This window comes from Rattus norvegicus, chromosome 3 (genome assembly GCF_021556685.1).
Source record: "Rattus norvegicus strain SHRSP/BbbUtx chromosome 3, alternate assembly SHRSP_T2T, whole genome shotgun sequence".
NCBI classification, from domain to species: domain Eukaryota; kingdom Metazoa; phylum Chordata; class Mammalia; order Rodentia; family Muridae; genus Rattus; species Rattus norvegicus.
In genome coordinates this window covers 91,854,717-91,880,303 of record NC_141536.1, presented here as the reverse complement: position 1 = coordinate 91,880,303, position 25,587 = coordinate 91,854,717, and the positions used below count along the sequence as shown (strand labels likewise).

Genomic DNA, 25,587 nt, shown 5'->3' with positions numbered 1-25,587 from the left:
CCTCTTAACTGTCTAAAGCTCTTCTGGGACAATGGGAGCTCCTGAGACCTCCCTCAACTGAGGCAGACTGTTGATGAAGCCAGTCTTGTTCAGGGCTCGTGTAAACAGACACTTGCTATGAGTTCATGATTCTTCTTCTCATCTCCCAGCTCTTAACAGTCTTTCAATCCCTTCTTATATTATGTTCCCTGAGCCTTTTCATTACCTCTGTTTTTAGCTTCTATTTCTTTCCATACAACTTTCATATTTTCCTTTAATCCCCTAATCAGATTATTAATGAGTTTTGAGTTCTTCAGTTAACTCTATTTTGGTCCCAACTTCTATTGTGTTACATTTCTCTTGCATACAGTCTATCTGTTTTAGGAGCTTCATGGATGTCCTAAAAGTTCAATAAGACCTTCTCTCTCCAACCGTGAGAGAGCAAATGTCTCCTTACCCTACGTGTATGTACAGAGTTTCCTTGTCATCCTCTTAGCTGTTCTTTCTCTGGCGCCTGTGGAGTTCAGGAGGCAAGTGAGCAGCCTGATAGCCACACACATGAGGAGACACCAACGTACATTTTGTCAACTATTCTTCAGATAAGTAGCTTTTTCATGGCAATGATGCGCTAGTCATGCCCAGGCATTTCAGCCTCTGAACTTGCCTTTTCTTGGAATCTCCCTCCCTGACATGAACACATCTCAAGTAGAACGGTGGGCTGAAGTGTAAGACGCACTTTTATTTTCCATTTTATCTTGGGAATTCTATCTACTGTTCACTATTCCCTGACGTCTAAGACGATTACCACTCCTTACACCGTTACAGTGGTTTGGAAGGTGATGACTTCTCTGACACTAGTGTCACCATTTGACTGAAAACAAATGTCTCCTGGTCTCGTTTTCAATGTTTCTGATAAAACATTTTAAATCAAAACATTTAATACCAAAACATAGGAAGAAGAATATCTATACTAGTTCCAAATAACAACAAAAATACTTTTAAAAATAAATAATAGTTCTGAGGTCAACATAATTTTATTTCCAAAGATATACTTAAAATGTGTAAAAAAAATCAAAGTAGTTTTTAATTTTTGTTACTTACCAAGAGAAAAATATTTGTAAGTTCCAATTCTATGATGGTGATCAATGTCAAATCCTTAGGGCCATCTTGCAACAGAAGGTCTGATTTTCTACAGCAGAGGGAAGGTGTGAGGTCAGTGGCTCCTGTACTAGACAGTAGCTTCTGGTTCTAACTCTTGCAACTGTTGGTGGCAGCTAAATAATTAAGTCTCAGTGTTCCAAGTTGTATAACTAGGTAATTTCATACCACTCTAAGACTTTACTATCTAGACACTAGGTTAAGTTATTAAGAAACTTTAATGATTATATATTGAGGCCAATTGAAAAAACACTTCAATTTAATCACTATATTTATGCTAATGTTCTTAGGCATAAGAAGACATTGAACATATAAAATTCACATAAAAATAAAACAACCACAAGTAAAGCACAAAAATAATTTTTATCATAAAATAGATGCAGTTGTATGTAATATCCACAAAATTTAATATGACTTTGACAATTACTCCAGGAGACAATTGGAGAAAATACAACTTCCCCACCAGTTTGCTATTCTTCCAAAGTTAAAATCCAAAGCTTTGCATTTTCCACTAACTTGGAATCTAACATCCACAGATTTGTGAAATAACTCTAGCATCCCATGAATGTACACATTTAGGAAATACCTTATAATGATGGGTGCTATGTGCTCACTAAGCTATGCCTGGGAGCTGTAAAAGTAGCAAATTATTAATTTAAATCCATATGCAATGATTCTGCAGCTCCAGAATTTACTGGAGAATTTTGTTAATTTGACCCTCATTTCAAATTTTTTAATTACTAAACTTTAGAAAAAATGAATGTGCTTCTGCTGCTTTCCCACTTATCCTTAACACAGCCATTCCCCTTTGCTGAATCCTGAGCTCACAGAGGACTTTTCTGAATTAGTGACCTTATTTTACCACATGACCTCGGTCATTTCCTCCTCATTGCACCTTTATTTCTGCTCCTTAGTTCACATTTAGTTTATAAGTAAGGCATGAACCTATGACAGTAAAATCCCTTTTAAACTGAAAGTTTTACTGAAAAATTACAAGCTACCTTTAGTTTTTTTTCCTGCCAACAATTTCTTATTTACAAAGCTAGTGTTTAGTTACCCATAGTTCAGCATTTAGTTAGCCATAGTTGTTGTTTTAACTTCATTCTTCAAATTGTATTTATGTAAATATCTTACAAACATATTAATCAGTAACGTTCTATCATGAGTTTTATGAATTATGAAAATTCTTTAAATTCCACAAATTTAAGAAAAAAACAATTTTGATTTCTTTGTTACATATTTTAAATAATTTGTTCAGTGATGATAAAATGAGAAATGGCAGTTTTCTTTTCTTACAAGACTTCAGTTGAGAATGTGTACCCTGTAAAAGATGATTATTAACCTATTTTTTACTATGATAGCATAGAATTACAGACTGAATTGAGCCCAAGATGCTCTGATCTAGCATCTATTTCCAGGAGTGACTACATTTTTAATTCAAGATATATACATCCTTCTTTATTTTTTAGAATATCTAGGGAAGAGGTCACAGTAAGCATCACAAATTGCCATATTGTCTAATAGCCCTTCCTTTATTCATAACCCAAACCTGCAGGTTAAAGGAAGTGAAGCCCAGACTTCCTACGTTCTCGATAGATGCTTGTCCTAGCTAGTGTTACTATTGGTGTGATGAGACAACATGAGCAAAGCAACACGGGTAGGGATGGAAATACATTTGCCTTACACTTTCAAAGCACAGTCCATCAGAAGAAGTCCGAATGAAATTCAAGCGGCACAGGGAAATTTAAGCGGCACAGAGGCCCAGAGGGCTGCAGCTTTCCGACTTGTTCACCATAGCTCGTCAGCCTGCTTTCTTATAGGCAGGACCACCAGCCCAGGGATGACCCCACTCACAATGGGCTGGGCCCTCCCTCATCAATCACTAATTAAGAAAATGCCCTACAACCTTGCCAATAGCCACATCTTATGGATGCATTTTCTCAAAGGAAGCTCCGTCCTCTCCGGTGACTTTAGCTTGTGCCGAGTTGACATAAAACTAACCAGCACATTGCTTTTTTCTGACTGTAGTAATAAAACAACCATAAGACAAGTAGATAAAATCACTGTTATGATAAAACTTCCTAATAGCTAATCAACCATTCACTTATTTTGAACAATATCCAAATTAAAACAGTCCAATGCAAGGAAAGTATGTATACCAAAGATGGGCACCTTTGTTAAGTTCACAGTAAAAGTTTCTACTAATAGGAAAAATAATTCCTATTAGATGTGTGTTTATGAGTCCTAAAGATGAAAATTAGAAAGTATTTACTGGGACCATTTTGGATGCCGACATCATACTCCATGCATAACGTGAGAGCAACTCCTTGCAGCAACTCTGTAAAGGGAGCACTGCTGTTACCCCACTTCAGGTGATGGAACTGACGCTCAATGAAGTGCAATGATCTGAGGCCTCATAATCAGTGGGCAGCAAAGCCAAGATGCAAACGTAAACGTGACTCTTCCGTCTCTGTCTCTACTATATTACTAGAAAATTATGATTATTATTATCACCAAGATGACTAAAGTTGACCAAAAATATCTACCTATCTATAATATATTTAAACTATATCTTCAGATTATCATCAGTTCCTTTATGTCAAAGATGGTATGTGTGGGGTAGCGGAAAGGCTCAGGGATTAAATGCAAAGGCTGTTGGGAAAGAACACTGAGTTTTGGACCCCAACACCCAGGTCAGGTTGCTCACAAGTATCTGTAACTCTAGCTCAAAGGAAGTCAGCATTTCTGGCATCCATAGACACCTGCGCGCGCGCACACACACACACAAATAAAAATATCTTTTAAAAATAAAGACCCTAAAAGAACCAAAGCCTTCTAAAGACATGTTTACATGACAAATCTATTTAAAACTCTATTTTTTTAAGTTTGCTTAATCATTACATAATTTTCCCAAGTCTATCCAGATTTATTTTTAAATTAAGTAAAGATTTTAAATTTCATTTCAGCTATGTTAGACTAGCTTCAATATAAATATCTTATAGCATATTGAACCAACTAGAAACTTCCTTCTAGTTAAATGTAACTTTTTACTAGGAAAATGGTTTGCTTGGTTAACCAAGTAAATATCATCGTTTGGTTAAGATGATTCACGTTAATGTTATGAGCACATTTCTAAACAGGTGAACATTTCAGCTAGTATGTGAAGACTTCTTCATATTTCAGTTTAATTTTTGATATGGTTATTTAGAAAGAAAATCAACATACTTCAAAAGCCATAAAGTTTGCAATTTGATTCATATTTCAATTTTAGTACAAAGTTACCTTTCCCATTGTTTCCTTCCGCACTGTAATCTCACGCCCATCCTGCCCCATGCCATTCTTAAAGACCAGAATTCGCACTGATGTCTTCTGAGTAAGTGTCTTCATCTTTCTAGAAAGGACGGCCTTGGTTTTCTGCCTTTTGACATCAGTGGGAAGCATCAACCATGCACTGTCCAAGTTACTTCATTAACAACAGATGGTCTAGAAGATACTTTATTTGTTTGTTTTTTTAATTCAGTCACTGTTTGGCATCAGACGTTAAAGATGGACACATCACGTTTCCCTTCTCCGTTTCCTATGTTGTGCACACTGGCCGGTCTCCATTTAGATGCTGGTTCTCTGAAATGTTACCCCCAGCTTCTCCAGCTTCCCACTAACCGAAACAGAAGCTATAGCAAGCTGTCTGCTCTGATCGCCTGCATAAATCATCATTTCTGAAGGGAGCAGATGTTCAGGGTAGGAAAGAGTAATACCACAATTTAGTCCTAATTAAAATTCACCTTAGCTTGCCTCTATCCCAGATCACAGGCACCTGGCATCCAGGGGCCATTGAGAGGGTCCAGTGTCCTTTGCTACTGAAAATCAACATGAGACCTGAACTCTTGTGTTCTCACCTTTGAGGAAGCTCTGTTTCTTTTCTAACACATTTTCTCTTGTTGTCGCTTTAAAGCAGATGACCTCTAATCAGCGACCTTCCACAGCCCCTCTGTGCAGAGCAGGGAGGCACTTTGAAAGCTACTTCATGAAAGTGAAGAACAGCTTTTCATTAAGTTTACCTTGACCTAGACATTTTCAAAGACGTGCGCAGGGACTTCAGTTTCAAACTCCCACTAACACTAATGGGAATGCAGCTAAATTACTATGTAAGGCTTCAGAAGATACACGGGGAAGAACAGGAACTTAGCATATTACATACTGGGTCGCTGTCAGTTTCTGCCTCGTTTTAAGAGGTTTCATTTTGTAAATAAATAACTTTTACCTGAAACATTCACCCTACTTGCGCGTTCAATTTGTTGTAGATCTTAAAAATACAAATTATTCAGAAACAAAACGATGCCTTCTTCATCTGTTCATGTTTTTACTAATGAGAAAAATATGTCTACTTATGTACACCTAAGATTGCCTGATTTACCTCCTCCGATTTCTAAATAGTCCTCTGTGAGCACTCACCATGGATGAAACATGATTTCTTTCACCTAGAAATGCTTTTGCATGTGTACATTGTGACCATAGCAGCACTATTGACAGCTGAAAGGTGGGAACTGAGTGCTGATTAATGGACGAATGGATAAATTATATATGACGGGTTATTATCCGACCACGGACAGGAAGGAAATGCTCATAGATGCTACAATGAAGAGAAACGTCAAAGGCATTGCACAAAGTGAAAGAAGACAGTGACACATGATTCCACTCACACGAAATAACGTGAATTTAGGTAAAGCCATAGAAAGAGAACATAAGTGGAACTACCTGGAACTAAGAAGAGAGGAGCAGGGAGAGAGACTAAGTGAGATGTCTCACCAAGAAACCGCTGCATAGATGACTTACCAATGCCAAGAATGTCAGGCAACTGAGGACCAGTGCGGGAAGAATTAACCTTTCCCAGGGATAAGCCCCTTGTTGGTGGTCCAATGCTGAGACTGGCCTTCAACCTGAATACACACTCACAAATATGTAATAGTAATAATGAGAAAGGGCAATCAACCTGAGAGTCAGTCAGAAGACATGGAAGGGACTTGGAAGATATCTGGGAGGGCAGAAAGGATGGAGTTCCGTTTTGATTTTTAAAATATTTTTAAATATAATATGAAAAAAGGCTAGGGGTAGTGTGCATATTTATAGTCCTTATGGTGGGGGGAATGGGAGAATCGGGGGCTCGCTGGCCAGGGAGTCTAGCTGAATTTTAGCTCCAGTTCAAGTGAGACATGCTCTCTCCAACCCCCACTTTTCTAAGCACACGCCTGTCCACACACAGTTCTAAATCCTACTCACTCTATATCTATCCTTTCTAGAACCCCACACTGTGCCATATTCTAGAGCGAGCTTCCTTTGACCTATTCAGACTTTCTGTCTCTGCCCCTTCATTTTACTGAAATTCAATATCTTCACAAATTTTTGCCTCCTAGACTTTGAGTGTGACTAGGGCAAGCAATATGTTTTGATCTTTGAACTGCTGGTATCTGGGTACATTGCAAACAATGTGGTTGGTATGTATTTAACACAATAAGATGTGTTCCTTTCTGAGTAGCCAGCATCAGACACAGTGCATGGTACTCTGAAATTCCCAGCAAATAACTGTGAAATACTCATCCAGTACATTAAATCAGAGCATGCTTAGTACCTCAATAGCTATTGGGTTGATATTAGGTGATGTTTTTACTTTAGATATTGATGTTTTCTTTGTATGTTGAAAAAAAACCCTAGACTTTTAAACTCTTGATCAGTCATTTCATTGTTGTGGTTTTCGTGATATATCATGGAAGATAACCCAGAATAAACTGAAGCAAATACACCCAGAAGCTCGGTATACACTGTGCACCGGCTTCAGAATTAGAAACTTTGGGACCGGAATAAACTTTAAATATTATTGACTTGGGAGCTGAGGAAGTGATCAGTTCATTAAAATGCTTGCCCTACTGGTACAAGGACATTAAGTCTCAATTCCCAACACGTGCAGAACAATTTTAGACCCTTTCTAAAAGAGCAAGCATGATATGTCATCCTGTGAAGTTCACATTCCATAATAATTTATCCAAACGTTCGTTGAATAAGTGTACACTGTCCATCCCCCATTCATCCCCTGTTGTGGACTCTTCTCGGAAAACTACAAATAGTTCTTTTCTTGGATTGAGAGGATAGCAAGTCATGTGCCAGGTGCTGGGTCAGGAGTATACAGGACCTGAGGGAGCATGGGGTAGAGGCACCTTGCAGAACTCACTGGTCAAAAGGCCTTCAAGTGACAGGTCAGGCAGGAGGCGAAAAGCAAACTTCTAGGAGGAAAAATGAGTGTAGTTTAAGGCCGAGTTGTGTGACACACTGAGAATGAACACAGAACTGATCAAGGACTGAACAGCGGTGGGAGGAGCAGCCGCATCTGTGCTTTGCTGAAGCACAGTGTCGCTCAACGCAGGCCCTCCTGCAGCTTTAACAGAGCTATTCAAAAAGTCTTCCATTGCACTACTGAAAATCCATTTCCTGATAGGACAGAGCTACTGGGGATGGAGAAGAAGAAAGAAAGCTGTACAAGTCTGTCACAAAATGTAAGCCATGGATCTCCTAAATGAGAACAGAAAACTCTGGGAACCCTTCTCGAGAGATATGAAGAGATGTGCTTACATCATAACATGACCTCAAGTCAAGAAATGTGGTCAGAAACTGAAAGCATTAGAAAACATATTACATCTTAAGTCGAGAAGAGAGAATCAGCCTGGAAGGTCTTCGGAGCTCAGAAAAGACTTGACTTAGCTTTAGCCTCACTGAGGAAGAAGATACTATCAAACACTGGGAGTGTGAGCACTGAGTGGAAACCTGAGGTAACTGTAGGGCACATGGGGCAACTGAGTGTCCAGGCAAGACCCTTAATTCTGTTGCAAATCTACTTCCTAACATGTCTATCTTTCACTGAGTTCCTCAAGTCCAACAAGGTCCCAGGACAGAGACTCTGGTATTTTGTGAGAATTAGAATCTCCGGGCTGGAGGGATGGCTCAGTGGTTAAAAGCACTTGCTGCTCTTCTAGGTAACCTGTGTTTGGATCCTAACACTTACACTCGGAAGATCAAAACTACCAGCTTGAGTGAATTCGATGCTCTCTTCTGGCATCCAAAGACATCAGCATGCACGCATGTGTGTGTCACACAGACACACACACACACACACACACACACACACACACACACACACACCACAAATACAAATACAAATAAATACCTTTAAAAGAAGTAGAATGTATACTACTCTAATCTCTTCATTACTCTACCACCTCTCCCCTCCCATGTCAGAGTTACTAAAAGTACCTGTACGCACAGGCCCCTCAGCACTAAGTGGTCAATGTCCCAAGGGTTATCATCTTTTGTTTCTTACTTCTCGTAATAATTTAAGACATTTATGCTATATTAGATACTATACCCAATATGAAGAGAAGTATCAAATGAATGTGGTGTCATGAGTAGGATTTGCTCACTTTGTACAGTCAAGCAGATTGCTCTGAGGAGGTATGCTACCCTTCCACAGTTACACCAGTGACTCACCATAGCTCATGCGTTTGGTCCTCTACACATCCTACACACCCACTGAATAACAGTACACATCTGTGACATCCGGCCAGGCCCTATGCCAGAAAATGGCAGCAACCAAGGCAATTGTGGTCTCTGCCTTAGGCAAACTTGGTCTGGAGGGAATGTCAGGCCTTTCATCAATAATTACAGTTGGATGTTTATGATAAGAGCAAGGGGACCTTAAGCACACAGTGGGGATGCATTCCTCCATGGAGGAACTACCCCCAGAGAACAGCCAGCTTCAACAGCCAGAGCATTAGCATTCCCTTCTGGATTGCTTTTGCTCTTCTCCTCAGAGGCAGAGTCCACTGTGTAGCCAAGGCTGGCTTCATCTTCTCAGCCCTCCCGAGGCTCCAAAGTGCCGAGATTACAAGCTCGCCTCACTGTGCCCAGCTTGGTGGCCTCTTGAATCTCTACATTATCAACATCACTCTCAGCAGAGTCTCTGCTCTATACAGCCAGATAAAGGGAGTCTCTTGCTTCCTTCTAATTTTCACTGAAATTCTAGCAACACTGGATTGTTTTCCAGAACCATGCTAAGCACACATGTGTTTTCAAGTTTATTGTCCAACCACAAAAGAAGAAATTTTTCAAATATATTTTGAGTGGGTTTGATAAGTTGAGGTTGCATGTTTGCTGCTGTTATCTTCCTGAGAGTCTTCGTCCTGGGAAGTTAAGATTCAACTATACAAAGATAAAGAGGTAAGTGGGCTTCAGTGCCTACTGAAGGCTTAGTTAGCATATGCTTGCAAAGTGCTTAGCCTTTTCTCAGCTGCCAGGGACTAGGAAGCTGTGACTGGTCAGAGGCATGCTCTCCTAAAGTCTCAGATAACTCTGTGGCCCCACCATGGATTCCATTTCAGTTCAGACAATCCCCGCCCTATTTTAATGTTTCTTTTTATGAAACCATGAAAAGGAGGAAACACTGTAAAGCCTGCTTGTGTCAAGAGGTTTATCTATATAATTGAGCATTTGCTCAATTCCCTCTTTAAAAATGGAAGCGTGTGCTGTAAGTGAAATAATCCCAAATGGTCCACATGTTATAATTTTTCATTTTGCATATGACAGGCAAAAGAATTCTGCCTTCTTCTGCCACTAGAGTAACAACAACCAACTTGCAGCCTCAATTCAGAAAACCTACTAAAAAAAGTCTCATTAGTTTTCAAGAACTCATTCTTTTGTAGTTAGACGGTAAACTTGAAAACTCCTGAGTGCTGTGGCTGTTAGTCAGGTACAGATAATGTCATTAAATATGAATGAGCACATCATCTCACGAGTACAAGATGAGTCTATAAAATAGAAATGCTCTGACAGTAAGAAAATATACTGCTACATTCAATTACATCATCCGCCCAGAATACAACTGCTGCTGTGTTTGGTAAATACATGAGATCCAGGTCACATTCCTGCATTGCTCTGGGTTTCTAGTCACTCCCTCTTCTTAAAATCCTTGAGCTTTGTTTCTGCATGTTCTTAGGTGTCATCATTTATTGCTATAGGCATGACGGCTATATTTAACTAATAATGACAGTGGTTGTCACTAGGTTTTAACTCAGTAACACCAGTCTGACACATCATTTGAAGTATTCTTCAATTTAAATTTGATTAACATCATAAACATGCCATCGACTGTGCCAATCAGAACATTGACATCCTTTCCCTGAACTTTTCTATGAACTTTCTTCAAATGAATTACAGTAGCTGGAAGGTAAGGGTCGTGAACACGTTGTAAAATGCAACTTTTGGAGCAGAGCCATTGGATCTTGACTCTTACCTACATCTCAGACAGAGAGAATTCAAACCTCCTAGTTAGGTTTCCCCTGTATTGTGTCATATAAGCAACTGTGTGGTGTGTATTCCAACTTGGTTGCATTTATTTCAAGATTTCAGATCTGGCAAATACCTGGTCATAAAATCAAGTACCTGTGGCAGGTATGAAAGGCTTGTAGAAACAAGCTTACCTAAGGAATGGAGCAAAGGACCAAAACCAGCCGAAGCCCAGGGCCCAGTGTGCTTTCAACACCTTTCACGTGCCAAGTTTTCACACACCTTATCCTGTTTGCTTCTTGCAGTCATGGCATGAGGCCTGTTTCATTATGCTCAATTTGTGGATGAGGAAACTAGGGCTTAGAGAGATTAAGTGCTTTCCCAGGTTCATGGTGTAATTTTCTTTCCTGGCAGTGATAAAGTATAAAGGAATTATTATTGTTGTTTTCCTGAACCTGCCCGACAGCCATTTTGGGTAAGTAGGAGTGGACACAGGGTTCTGATGAACACCACTGAAGTCTTAGTCATATTTATAGCATGTTATCCTTCTCAAGCTCCTATTTTCTACATCACTGTTTTCTGCAAAGAATTTGTAGACATTTGCTTTTCAAGCAATTTATTTTCACTAGGGGAATAATGAAGAACATCTAGGGATTTTAAGATAGTGTTACCCCTACTCACAAATACCAGGCCCGTTTGTTCTCAGTTACTCTGGGGGCATAAGCATTGTGAACATCAAATTGTTTCAACTCCAGGGATCTTCCCACTAAACACTGCTGTTTCTCACATCTCTCTGAGAAATCCGAAACTTCAAAACTAAACAGTTAGAAAGGCAACTACTCCAGAAGAGTAACTATCAAATGTATAAATTAATTCTCATGGCAAGTAAGAAAGGGGGCACAGTCAAATTTGAGTTAATGGTTCTTGAGAAAATATATCCATTCTAGAATTTTCTTCTTCTGATATTTTTATGACACTATCATCATCATCATCATCATCACCATCACCACCACCATCATCATCATCATCAACATCATCATCATCAACATCATCACCATCACCACCATCATCATCACAATGTATCTTCTTTATAGCACTTACATGTCTCCTCTACCTCATTATAACCAAGGCTTTATGAGACCACTGTGTCATTCAGACTACAACTTCAAGTCTTTGATTGATGTCTGGAACATTGTAGGAGGGACATGGAAAATACCTGTTGAATTTGTAACAGAATGAAGGAGCCTCCCCCTCACTACACCAGTCCTTTTGCTTTCTTACAAGGAAACGATAGGATTTGGGGTGGAGAATTTTCTCGTGAGCTTTCCCAGCTGTATTTGTGGAGCTGAGCTTGCTGTGTGCTCTCACCCATGCAAAAATTTGAGGTAATGAAGACAGCGTTTACAGCCCTTATGAGTTACTATCCTAAGGAGAATTAATGTTTCTCAGAGTTCTTTGCAGAGCGCAGAATAACATTCTCTAAAATATTTGAGTTCAAGTGTGGCAGCATATGTAGAAATTATGGATTTCTAAAACATTGACATGGGCTTGGGAAATGGCTCGGTTGATGAAATAGTAGCTAAGCAGGCATGCGGATCTGAGTTTGGTCCCCAGTGTCCATGAAGACAGTCAGGCATATTGGCTCACCTGCAATCTCAGAATTGAGGAAGAAGAAACTGGTGGATCCGTCAAGCTCACAGGACAGGCAGTCTAACCAAATAGTTCTGTGAGAGACCTTGTCTCAGAAAATAAAGTGACTAAAGAGGACACTTGAAATTGACCTCTGTTCTACATGCGCATGCACACAGACACACACGTACATGCACACACATATACATACACATGCACACACATGCATACATTCATACATACATGCATACAGAGTTTTAAAGCTAATATAACAGTTATATCATAGAGACACATTTATGATATATTATGGAATTTTTCTCAGGAAATCCTAGAATGGGAACCCATAACCTAAGATGATTTACATCTCAACAACACCCTTGACTATGCTAAACAGGTAATGGAACAAGTACAATTCCACAACGTTGGACTTTGGGTCCTCAGATAGGATAGTCTGGGTCTGCAGCACTGACTCAGGTGTGAGAGAAATGAATGTGTTATACTTCATGCACATAACTGGGTGCTTGGCACATACAAACCATTATTTATATTGTGTGGGTGTCAACCCCTTTGCATTTACTTATTAGAGAGGCATGCCTTCCATGTAAACAAACACACAACTCAGTATTTCATGAAACTCCTAAGAGTTCAGGTGTTTCTCAATAACTTTGCGTTTGACGTTGCAAGAGATGCTTCCAGATACAAACGCGTCGGCTTTGATTTTCCCATCGCCTAGGGGCGCTTCTCTCTCTCTTACAACCGACCTCAAATACACGTCAATCTATTTTACTTATTCACTTTTAAAAGTTGGAATGGAAAAATGTATGAAATATATGACTATAGCTTTACACTCAGTTACCAAAATAGAAGAATCTTTTTCTATAATGCCATTTTCCTACTTTTGAGTATATGCAGCTAAGTGGGAGATAAAATAGAGTAATTATAGCATAATGTATATTATTCAAAGAAAACAATGGGAAGAGTATGAGATAACTGAGCCTAACTCTGAGTTACAGCATGGCAACCTGACAGGTGTATGTCGCAAAGCCCACTGTTAGCTTTGGCAAAACAAAGCAGCCACTGGAGTCAAATTCACTAGACATATAATGAGACAATAATGCATGATTCTAGGTTCATTAAACTAATGCATTTTTTGAAAAACAAAATATGACAGAACATTTCATTATTGACGCAGATATGAGGAAAAGTGTTATGCTGTTATTTATAATGTGTCCTGTGTGTCGTGAAATTGAAATATTTCCAAATCATCAATAATTAAAATGATGAGAATCCATCATTTCACTGACATTTACTTCTCCATGAAGAGCTGGCCTGTTTTAAATGTGCTCACACATATTCTTGTCAATCAAAAGCTGTCACAGCAAATTATTTCATTTTGTAGATCACATGGCAGCTAGCAGAAAACCTCCAGGTTTAAATATAGATCTGAGGTGTAGCACCGAGAACTCCTTGCATGGAAATTTTTTTCTGTGATTGTATCTTATAGCATGTAAGGGATGCACAGTGTTATCCATAATACTCACCTTTGCTCTCCATAACGAATCTCAGGGGACAAAGGAATTGCTGTAAATGGTAACTCTGAGAGCCAAATAACAAACATGAAGGGGTAAAGCACAGGACTGCAAACTCTTAGAGACTATCAAAGTTCATGCACTAAAGCTTGACCTCATCCTCTTTATGATATTTAAGTCATCCCAGGGCACTGTCTTTAGCAGACACTAAATAGCTGAGCTCTTACAAACCACATGGATCTGATCCAGGAATTCTCTCTTCCCTAACACCAGGCAGCAGCCTAGGAAAAATGATTAAAATCTAAACAATATATGTGCGCATCTGAGAATTTGTTGAAAGGCCTTTTTCAAAACCCCATTACTGAGTCTGCACAGCTCTGACATAATTGTTAATGTCAGAATCGTCACATGATGAAATTATAGGAGCTAATAAGATATCTTTATCTTTTATATAAAATATTTCTATTTTACTAATTGTTTACATCTTTTTTTTACATCATTATAATCTTATTGATTAGGTGTTCGATTAAAACTATGGGAAATAGTCCAATTCTACATTTTGACAAGGTCAAACTTGACCTTGGCTTGACCTCTAAATGATCTTGTATATTCTGAGGTGTGTGGACAGCTCTCTTATTCTCTCAGAGGCAGTAATACTGGCTGTCAATGATACTCAAAGAGAAAGTGAACGGTGTAAACCACCAGAGATGTGCTGGGGGCTTTTTTCCTAGTAAATTTGGGGTTACTCTTAATAATGGGCAATTTTCAGTACCTACACCTATTTTCTAAAGCTTAATTAAAAAAACAATAAAATATGGAAATATAACTGACTTATTTCACCTTCTTGTGGGGGAAATGCAATATTTTTTTCCTTGGGGACTCCACTTGATGTACGATGTTGAATAGTGTTTCTACTCTTAAATATTCAAATTAAAACTTACAGAACTTGTTAAAATCTACAAAGTCCTGGACTTCCATCCCTCTGCTAAGCACATAGTAGGAACTTGATAAAAATGTTTATTGGCTTGAATTTTTATTGGACTGAGGTAAACTGAATTTAAATCAGAGGTGAAAGAATGATTAAAAAATAAAAAGTAACTAAATGACCATTAATCCTTACTTGCCACCATCTCTGATCCAGCTGGCTACTTGCAGGCACGTAGAAATCTCCAATAAGCCTCTCTGAGAGTGAAATTAAGCTAAAATAATGGCAGGTCGCTGCCTCCTGCGCCTGTGTGCTGACTGTCTCTAGAAGGCGCGTGCAGATGGGAAAGCTGTGCCCCTAACCCTGACACTGGCCAGTTGCTTTCCTGCTTACCCTTAGCAACGCTTTGCGCTGCCTGTGAAGCTTGTCTTCTGTCTTTAGAGTCATTCAGACGGGCTTTATTTTCGGAGTATACCTACAAGTTAAGCATCACCCCACGTGTGTGTGTGTGTGTGTGTGTGTGTGTGTGTGTGTGTGCGCGCGTGCGCGCGTATTCTTACCTTTATATTCTCGACATTTTGAAGGTAAGCTATTGTCAGTGTGTAGGCTTATCTGTGACCATAATTAGATGGTGGCTTTTCCCCCATTATACTTATCCTGTGTCTTTGTATCAAATGCGTGATGTGCTAGTCTGTGTCCAAGCTCACCTACAATTTCTTCCCTCAGAAGACAAGACACATCTGCCACCTGCTCTGCTCCGTGTCCCAGTAACAACTGTCGAGCAGTGTAAAGATTGATTATCAGTCAAAAACCATTGCACAACACCAGATTTTGGTGGGTTAAGCTTGCTGATCCAGCAAGAGATGGTGTGACATTTTCAGGAGCGTGTGCCAACATTTTGGCGCTAAAGGAACAGCAGTACATGTCACCGTGAAGCACAGCCAAAGACGCGCAGACAAAGCCGAGACACTGTTTCTGTTGTTCTGGACTTGGCTTCTAAAAAGGATGAAACAGAGGAGGGAGAAGAAATTGCCTTGTTCATTTAAAAATCGTCCACCAAGAATGAGATGTGACATTATTATTTTATGCATAAAATGGCCAGGGTTTTGTTTTCTCGTAGTTTACCTACAAATGGTCTTTATCTATCTCCTCTGTGATGTGATTGTTCACTGGAATACAAGCATTTCTTATCTGTATAAAACTAATCAAGGATCTTGGTGAAGAGATCACGTAGAGATAGGTGGAATTTTTAAGCCATAGAAACGGCTTTGTCTAGCACAATCGTGTTTCCCTTAAGCAAATGTTTCGCTGAATAGAGTGTAAGACAACCATCTAAAGTTAAAGCGGAACCTGCAGGTATGTGGATATGTGCAATCGGCTATCGCACAGCGGGGCTGCAGGGTGTACTATGCCAACAACTCCCTTTACAAACACCACACTGTCCCAATTCAAGAAACTGCTTGTTTTCTGATGATCAAATGTTGCCAACGTGATAAGAATTCTAGTGTCACCTCATCCAGTAACACTAATGCACAGGGGACTTCCACTGTCTCTTCTGTAATGAACTCTAGAATTAGTTTTCTTTGGCTCACGCAGTTACTGCCTAGGCTTGCCTTTGCCCCGCCAACTTTATGGGAGTGGCAGAGAAATTGCTTCTAATGAGGTAGGCGAAGCACCCGGAGCACAGCAGCCAGACACGCCGGGTTCTAATGGCGAGGTTATCTCTTTTGTTATTTAAAGCTATGATTGTGTGGAACGCTGGACACTGGACAATGAACTCTCTGAACGATGTGCTCAAAGAATGTTTTTAGATATTACTGTTTTCTCTCTTTAATTGTGTCAGTTCACACTAAGAAAAGGCTTTATTTTTTTTTAATTTTAGAAAATTTTTACATGTCCAAAATCTTAAATACATGGACATGCGGGAAAAATCCTAACCAGAAACTGTCTGAGATTCTATGTATAAATATATGCATATGAATATTTAAAGGCTAAAAAAAATCAAAAATTGAACTGTAGCATTTACATTAGAATAAGATGAAGAATTATTTCTTCATTACTTGCCACAATTTCATAATTATGCTAATACAATCTGAAAAAAGATCAAGAATATAAGTGAAAAGATGATCCTGGAAACTTTGAACTGTTTTCTGAAAGCATACATCTAATGAATTGTGTCTGCTGGATGTCACAGAAACTAAACAGTAAATTCAATAATCTCTGATTTAATTTATTATATTTTCACCATTTAACCTCCTGCAGGCTCCCTAATGTCTATTCAGATCTATATTAAATTAAGCACCAATGCTAATGAAGGGCAATAAACGTGCTGTCAGTGGATTTTTCTTTCATTAAGCACGTTATCCTCTTACTGAGCTGTAAATGCGTAAACATTAGTTTTGTTAAACCATGCAAAAAAGACAGGAAGAAAATCATTTTTTAATTGCACCCCTTCAACAATTTATTGTGAAAGAGTGTGGTGTTTCTTTTTTACCTTTAAATTGTTTTTGAATGGATCTAAAACGGGCTGCCCTGCTGAAACATAAACGTTGGCTTCATGGGATATATCTTCAGGTTTGAGGACTTTCCTGCCATCTGCCAAGAGCACTGGCCATGCAGCCATGCTTCGATTCAGCTTGTCCGTATACTCTCCCAGCAACGAGAGGAAAACAACAGGTAAGACGCAGTACTGTGCAAGGAAAGGAGCACATTCCCACAAAACAAAAATAGAAGGCCACTGAGTCGCATGTCAGTTTCTCAACTCAATCAATGCTGTGGCTGTTTCCCAGCCATGGAAATATGGAAACCAACAACAACAACAACAAAAAAAAAAGCCAAATCAAATTATAAGAATATCTTATTATTGTCAAGTATTATTTATAAGCATTATCTGTTTTAATAGCTCTCCAAAATGCATAACCATCGTATGTAATTAATCTGCCTAATTACTAACCAAAGTGCTTTATTGACTTAAAAGTAGAAAAGCAGTAGAATTCCTATGATTGTATAAGCAATGTACACATTCAGATTTCTAACAAGAAGATTTTAACACAATAATTATCTTTTGTATTTGTTTGTATTTTAAAGAGAATAAGAGACGAAGAATTGACAGTGTCAGAAATGAGTTACCAAGGCGATGGTTGGTACAGTAATTCTGGCAGAGGCTGTTCCCAACCTGCTTTTGTAAGAGCTGCTATTCTATTGACCCTTGGTTGAAGTTTATATCGCTGAGACAGTCCTTGGCAATTATGGGGTGACTTAAATTTTAGAGAGGAGTCTGATACTCTAAACGAAAAAAAGAAGAAAAACCAAAACAGTGCATATTAATCCTTCAAAACTTGATTAGAAATGCCAGCCAATACATTCTCTAAAATAAACACATAAAATTGTACCTACAGATAAAATACTACAAAACTTTTGATACAATGAGATCAGCACGATTTAAAAGTATCCAAGCATACAACAGGATGTTTGCCAAGACTGTTCCTCTTTCAGAACAGATTACCCAGGACATTTTACTAGTAAAACCCCAGAGAATTCTGTTTTTGATTCTGTACATGAAGAATTAGAGCCAGTCAGACTCCTACTATGTTCTGATAGCCAAAACAACAATAAGGTTAACACCTTAACCTTATTAATATCACAGGATAAACCTTAATTAAACCTTAATATCACAGGATATTAAATGGCTAAGATTTTCCACAAGTGTTTACACTTATGAAAGTTCTTGAAATTTTGAAGGATATGAGAAATTCAAACAGGTTTATTACAATGAAAAGTTTGATTCAAAAGTCAAGTCCATTGCCTCTATTTTTACAATTTGAAATTGCGTGAGTAGCAGTAGGAGTTGATATTTCTAGGCTTTATCTTCAATCAAAACTAGTTTTGATTCTTTTCAAAAGAACATGGTAAACTGCCAAAATTTTTATTTGGAATTCTCTAATTGTGTTAACTTACAAGGCCATTAGAACAAAGGTAAAACAAAGTCAGTAGATAAAAATAAAAACTTGAAGTAAGGTAAGTTCAAACCACTACGCACAGTATATTAAACACCGCACCAGTATATCTAAACACTGAATGCAATGGATGCATCGGTGACCTAGTCTGTATTTTCACCACATTCCTTTCTGCCCATTAACTCTTGGGTTAACAGCTTATGATAATCTGAAAACATAGGCACCAGATGGTTTCATAACTACATTTCAGTTTGATTCTGTTCCAAAATATTGGTTAAATAACAAAAGCATATATTTCTATTTTAAAATAAATGTCTTGTAAGCAATGTTGCTGCCTCCAGAGTTCTTTTCATAGTTTTGATTGCACAGGTTGGAGTGCATCTCATGTTTTCTAAAATGTAATTAGCAACATTCTGACTCCAGTGTTTTCAAAGTAAAAAAAAAAAAAAAAATCCAATAACAATAGAAAACAGAATCCCGAACCCAAGTGAAATGGCCAATGGAATCACTGTAAATTCTGCTCAAATAAAAGAGCTTCAACAGTTGGTTTAAAGAGCACTCAGTGGCTTTAATTACCTCAGCTGACCCACTGGCATGCTGACAGGCCTGTTTCTCTTGGATGCTGACATAAAACGAGAATTGTTTTTACTCTTGGATTTGTAGCTCTCTGGATTTGATGGTTCCTCCTGGCTGTGATCTGACGCTGTTTGATGTGTAGAACAATCCTGAAAGTTTGACCCTTCTGATACACAGCCACTGAATGCAAAAGTCGGTTGGGGCCAAACTGAAGCTACAAACAACTGTCAGTAGTTTTAATAACTGTTTTTGCCTGGTTTGACATAAACTCCCAAAAAGAACCACCGTGTGGGAGAGTACAGTGGACCCATGGTACTAAGTTATAGCAAGTACCGTGGAACAAGTGCTGCTTGGCCGGGATTCGGGACTTGTAACACTCCCGCAGGGAAGGTAGTACTTTCCACTTCCCTTCACACTTAAGTAGAAACTCGGAAAGGTTAAGTAAATGACCACGCCACCAGTGGAGAAAGGGTAGACTTAGACCCAAGCCTGTCTTACCGGTGAGCCTCATTACTCTGTTTAGCTAAACCAAAGAAGTTTATATAATGCTTAAAAAACTACAAGAGTTTGCGACTTTATGATTTACTTTATCAAGCATGAGCAATGTAAGTACACAGGAAACACACACACACACACACACACACACACACACACACACACACACACACACACACACATATGGTGTAGTCCTTGCATGGATAAAACTTGCAAACTACCCCTCAGTAATGAATATATAAATATGCAAAATATATATTTAAATATTTAACAAGAACTGGTTTAGCATAGTCGATGGACACTGGAGAAATGGCTCAGCAGTTAAGATCACTGGCTGTTCTTCTAAAGGACCTGCACCAACATGGCAGCTTACAACCATCTGTTCCAGAAGATGCCCTCCTCTTCTGTCCTCTCCAGACACCAGGCATACACATGATACACAGACATATAAGCACACAAAACACCCATACACAAAGTATATTTTTATTGGTTATTTTGTTTATTTACATTTAAATATTATCCCCATTCCCAGTTTCCTCTCCCAAACCCCCCAACCCACACCACCATCCCCCTGCCTCCACAAGGGTGCTCCCCCACTCACCTGCCCTCTCCTGCCCACTTCACTAGCATTCCCCTACAATGAGGCATCAAGCCTTCACAGGACCAAGGGCCTCCCCTCTCTATATGCATTTGGAGCTTAAGTTCCCTCCTTGTGTATTCTTTGGTTGGTGGTTTAGTCCCTGGGAGCCCAAGGGTCTGGTTGGTTGACATTGTTGTTCTTCCTATGGGGTTGCAAACCCCTTCAGCTCCTTCAGTCCTTCCTCTAACTCCTCCACTGGGGTCCCCTGCTCAGTCCAATAGTTGGCTGCAAGCATCACCTCTGTATGTGCCAGTCTCTGGCCGAGCCTCTCAGGAGACATCCATATCAGGCTCCTTTCAGCAAGTACTTCTTGGCATCAGCAATAATGTCCACGTTTGGTGGCTGCATATAGGATGAATGCCCAGGTGGACCACTCTCTCGGTGGACTTTTCTTCAGTTTCTGATCCATTCTCTGTCCCTGTATTTCCTTTAGACAGGAGCAATTGGATAAAGATTTTGTAAATGGTTGGTGGCCCCATTTATTAACCAGGGGCCATGCCTAACCTCTAGATATGTTCTCTACAGGTTCTCTCTCCCCTTCGTTGGGTATTTCAGCTAGTCATCCCTGTTGATCCCTGGAGAGGTGGGTCAGCCATTAAAAGCTAGGCTCACAACCAAAACTACATTTTTTAAAGGAAGGTGATTGAGATAGTACTAGGATATCTTAGTTTATCCAAAACTGCCTGGGCTCTGGAATTGAAAGTCGTGTGTCTCTGAGAAACTGGGATAAATGGTTACTCATGCCCCAGTATTCAAAGGCAATGGCTGCTGCCTAGATCAACAGGAATGTGTAGTCACAGTGGTGAGACAGGTATAAGATTTGCTGGTTTAATCAAACTGGACAAACTTCAGCATGAGAACATCCAACTGTGGGAGGATGAAGCATAGAAGATGCTATGGTCTTACACAGGTCTCACGCATCTGTAACTGCAACCATTCGTACATTTACCAAGCTGGTCTGTCCATTCTTCTGGAATGACATTTGTATTAGTCAGGGTTCTCCCCTTCTCTCTCTCTCTCTCTCTCTCTCTCTCTCTCTCTCTCTCTCTCTCTCTCTCTCTAGAGTGTGTGTGTGTATGTATGTGTGTGTGTGTGTGTGTGTGTGTGTATTTGAGCATGTGTGAGATGATAGAGAAGATTTATTGGAACATCTTATGGACTTACAGGCTGTAACGATGGTGGTCTACCAATGGAAGGTACTAGAATCCAGCATTCAATCTACAAAGCTAGATGTCTCAGTTGGTCTTCAGCATATGCCAGAATTCCTGAGAAGTGGGCTCTAAGTTCAGTGAAGCAACAGACTTGCTAGTGAGGGTGAGGAAAGCAGGCAAAGAGAAAGCAAGCTTGTTTCTTTCATGTCCTTATATGGACTGTGAGCAGAAAGTATGGCCCAGAATAAGGGCTGACCTTCCTACCTCAAAGATCTTGATTAAACCATGTACATTTTCTACCTCATAGATGTGGATTAGAAGTGAGTCTTCCCACTACAAATTATTTGATTAAGAAAAAGTCCCTCACAGGTGTGGGATTTTTAGTTAATTCCAGATGTAGTCAAGTTGACAACCTGTGGGAGTCCAGCTCCAGCTACAAGCTTCCGATCCTGAGACAGGGGAGGTGGTGAAAATGAAGACACTGAGCACCTGTTGACTTAAAGCAAGTGGCCTTGAATAGCTTGAGCTGTCTTTATTTGTACAATCATGATCGATCTAGCATTGGTTATTTTATTAAAAGAAAGCATAACATCAGCGTTACAAAAGCCCCAATCACTACAAAAAGCCCCTAATAGTTTCCCTTCCTCCTTCCCCATCCCCCTCCCACTGGGTCAATCACCTCCTAACCTTATTTTGAACTATAAAGCACAATTTCAGTAAGCCAGAAATAAATATCTAGCTAAGCATGTCCTGTAGACATGAACACCTACCCCGCTGTTAGCAGATGCGGTTACACAGTTATGCAAGGTGAGAGACAGAATTAAACCTTTGAGGGTATAAGTCCAGTCACCAGATGGCACTTCCATGTCCCGATACTTTTCTAATTGCAGACAGAGTCATATTTATTGTACCAAGCAACCTTTCCTGACAAGTACCTATCAGCTCCTGATATCATCTATGAATCATTTTCAAGTCTCTATTAATCAGACATAGCTTCCCCATTTTCTAAGTCTCTGTTGATCAGACATAGCTTCCTCATTTTAAGTCTCTGTGGATCAGACATAGCATCCTCAGAACAGTTATGCAAGCAGGACCTACCACTCTACACAATGGCCACAGGTTCACTCAGTGTGACTGTAGGGGTTTCTCTAGGGATATGATTACATGTCCCCAGAGACCCAGGATTAATGGTTATATCTGGAGAATCAGTGGAGGCAGAAAGAGGAGAGGAGGGTTACCTCTCAAAAGAGTATTGAGAAAATGGAGAATCATCCACAGGGTGTTTGGCCTGCATGATCCCAGCCTTGCTCATAACCAACAAAGTGCAACAGATTTGGCTGTGAGTGTAGACAGCACAATGAAAGCAAGAGGAGCTTACAGCACATGCAATCTCAGGAATAAGCAGAGCCCACACAATTTACCACAGGTCTTTGCCAAATGGGAAGGAGGTCTCCATGGACCTTGCAAAGTAGAATCCCATCAGCGAAGCAGACGTCTGCTGTTCCCTGATGATGCTGAATGGCCACCACCAACAAAGAACAGCTATCCCAACACTGCAGCTTTGTGGGATTAGGAACTAACCATTTCTATCAAATTATGATTCTAGCATGGGAAAGACAGTAAATCATATAATACTGGTAAATTATAAAATACAATCACATTTAAATAAGTAGGTTGGTAATATATTTATGACTTGATTTTCTCTAAAGATTTGTATCTAAAAGCAGAAGAAAGGTAGTTAACAAGAATGGCTTTTAGTCTCGCTGTCTTTATTTTAATAACAGTAAACCTTATTGGCTTATTATAGCAATTTGAGAAAAACAAATGCAAATTTTGTTTTTCAGCCTCAGTTAAGGATTTTTACTATAAATACTTCCATGCCACCCTCTAAATCTCTCAGCTGTCACTGCAATGAAGGGCCTTTAATAGTTCTAATCTAGAGTCTTTGAAGCAATGGAAATCCTCCAGATAATACAGAAACACAATTGCCAATTCTCCAAGAAGTGCTCAGTGCTAATCTGAATTCAGAACTTATTTTCTAGAGCCTTTTGTTAAGATAACTATTTAACAAAAGACCAAAATGTTTATACACATACATTTACACTTGCCAATTGTTATTGACTGTAAAGGAAACATCCTGGTTACTACAGGAGGAAAGTCATGTATAAAATGCATAAAAAGAGATTCACGGGGGATGTGGCAACCCAGTTTCTGCACGTGGGGTCTGAAAGCTGCCTGATGTGGGTGCTGGAAATTCAGCTCAGATTCCCTGTAAGAGTACATGTGTTTAGCTGCTGATCCCTTTCTCCAGTCCCAAGGAGTAGGATTTACCTGGCTTGGTCTTGTGCAGTTCTTGGGCTGGTAACCAGAGCTGCTCTGAGTTCAAGTGTGCAGAGGACAGAGACTCACAGCATGCCTTTCATCCTCTGACTCATTCATTCTTTCCACCCACACATCCGTGCTGCTCTCTGAGCCTTAGGAGGCAAGCCCAGCCACTCCTATTTATAGATGTGGCTACTGGCAGGTAGTCCACGCCCTAGTGGATATGCCCACGTGCAAATGGGCGTCACCAAGTGGACTCAATGGGTTAAAATAAGATAAGATAGAAAATAATTAGAAATAAATAACCTTAATTTTAAAAAATGATCAGGGAATAGGAAGCTTAAAGTTCTGGGTTTGATCTTGAACATAGAGGGAAGAAGAGGGGGGAACAAGAATACTTGTATGCTTGTTTGCTTGTTATATGATTTGAGGTGATTTCTCTCCTCAATAGCTTTTATACCTTTTTCACTTTCAGGGGAACTCAAGCAGTGTGTACAGAAGTTATTCTTTGCCAACCATGGCATTGTATAGAATGTATTACAAATGCCAATTTCAAAGAATAAGAAACAAAATACTAAAAAGTTCAAACCCCAAATTATATCAGATGAAGTTGATTACCAAACTAGCCACTATTCTTCTATTTTCCTTAGACACAAAACCTCAGTCAGACTGGGGTTCAGCCTTCTACTGTGCTCCTGCATATAGTTCAGTATGCAAATACCTAGGTTTATAGCCAGCAAGGGAATTCCATTCCCCTTGTCCCTGATAGGTTAAATAACCTGCTTTTCTATCATTTCAGCCAATGATAAAGGCATGAGGAGCTACTTGGGCGGTGTTCTCTTTGTTTGGTGGGTATTGGTTATCCAAACATCCCTCTTCTTCCTCTTTTTTTTTTCTTTTTCAGATACTGTTGAGTTGAGCATGTGTGGGACTGTTTGGTGAGCAGGAGGAGCCAAGCCAAATGAACTGGCCAGAGTTCTGAGGATTGCGAGGGGAAGGTCAAAGAACCAGTTTCTTTGATAACACTGCTGAGCCACCGAAGTAAACACTATATTTGTGCTGTGAGATAATAGTTCTTCAGTGACATAGTAAAATTACTTCCTCATTTTTAAAGTCTGTTTCAGTTGAATTTTCTATAACCATCTTCTTGGATTTCTACTACCTTCACAAAAGAAAGTCCATAAAGCATAATGCAAACTTAATGCAGCATACAGAAAACCATCTGAATTACACTCCCTTTGTTTCTAATTTTGTTGGATATTTTACTAATATTGAGTTAATTAGAGGATAAAATGTAGATAAATCTACTATTTTCTAAGGATCTAATTCTCATTTAGTCAACGTTTCAGGGGAAATTTTAGCATAAGCATAAAGTGACAGGGAGCTTCCCCACACACACACCCCCATTTGAAACACAAAGCATCCCTTGGCGAATTTAGATTTCTATGGAGTAAATCTGCATGTGGCTAATAATTCTATTCATAAGCGAGGAGTGTGGCTACTCTGACGGAACTCGGCTCAATAACAAATATGCAGGACTAACTTAGCGCATAGTTTCTATGTGAATTCACCAACGGGATAATGACAGTTAGCAGGGATTTGTGCTTGCTGTCACGGCAGCCTAGTGCTGCCTGTCAAAATGTCTCCTTTTCTTATACGGAAGCCATAGAAATTTTATGGATAGCAATTATTTACGATATACAATGAAGTACATCAAATCTAACAACCACTCTTTAGTCTTTCATTATTTGGTAGAGTCTTTGTTAAATGTATCAACCATTTTCATCTAAATTATTTATTTATACTATATATTTGACAAGCATATATTTCTTGCTTTATATTCCAATGGCATTTAAACCTTCCTAGAGGGCTATGTGGGGTTTCAAAAATCATTTTCATT

At 39.3% G+C, this 25,587-nt stretch overlaps 1 pseudogene across 1 annotated transcript in view; it reads right to left on the bottom strand.

The window, feature by feature from the left end:
- Dcdc1-ps1 (doublecortin domain containing 1, pseudogene 1) overlaps positions 1 to 25,587 on the bottom strand; it is a 411,937-nt pseudogene that overhangs the window by 354,604 nt on the left and 31,746 nt on the right. Inside the window, 1 exon segment of the transcript NR_175340.2 lies at positions 1,081 to 1,168. The product of NR_175340.2 is annotated as a doublecortin domain containing 1, pseudogene 1 (transcript).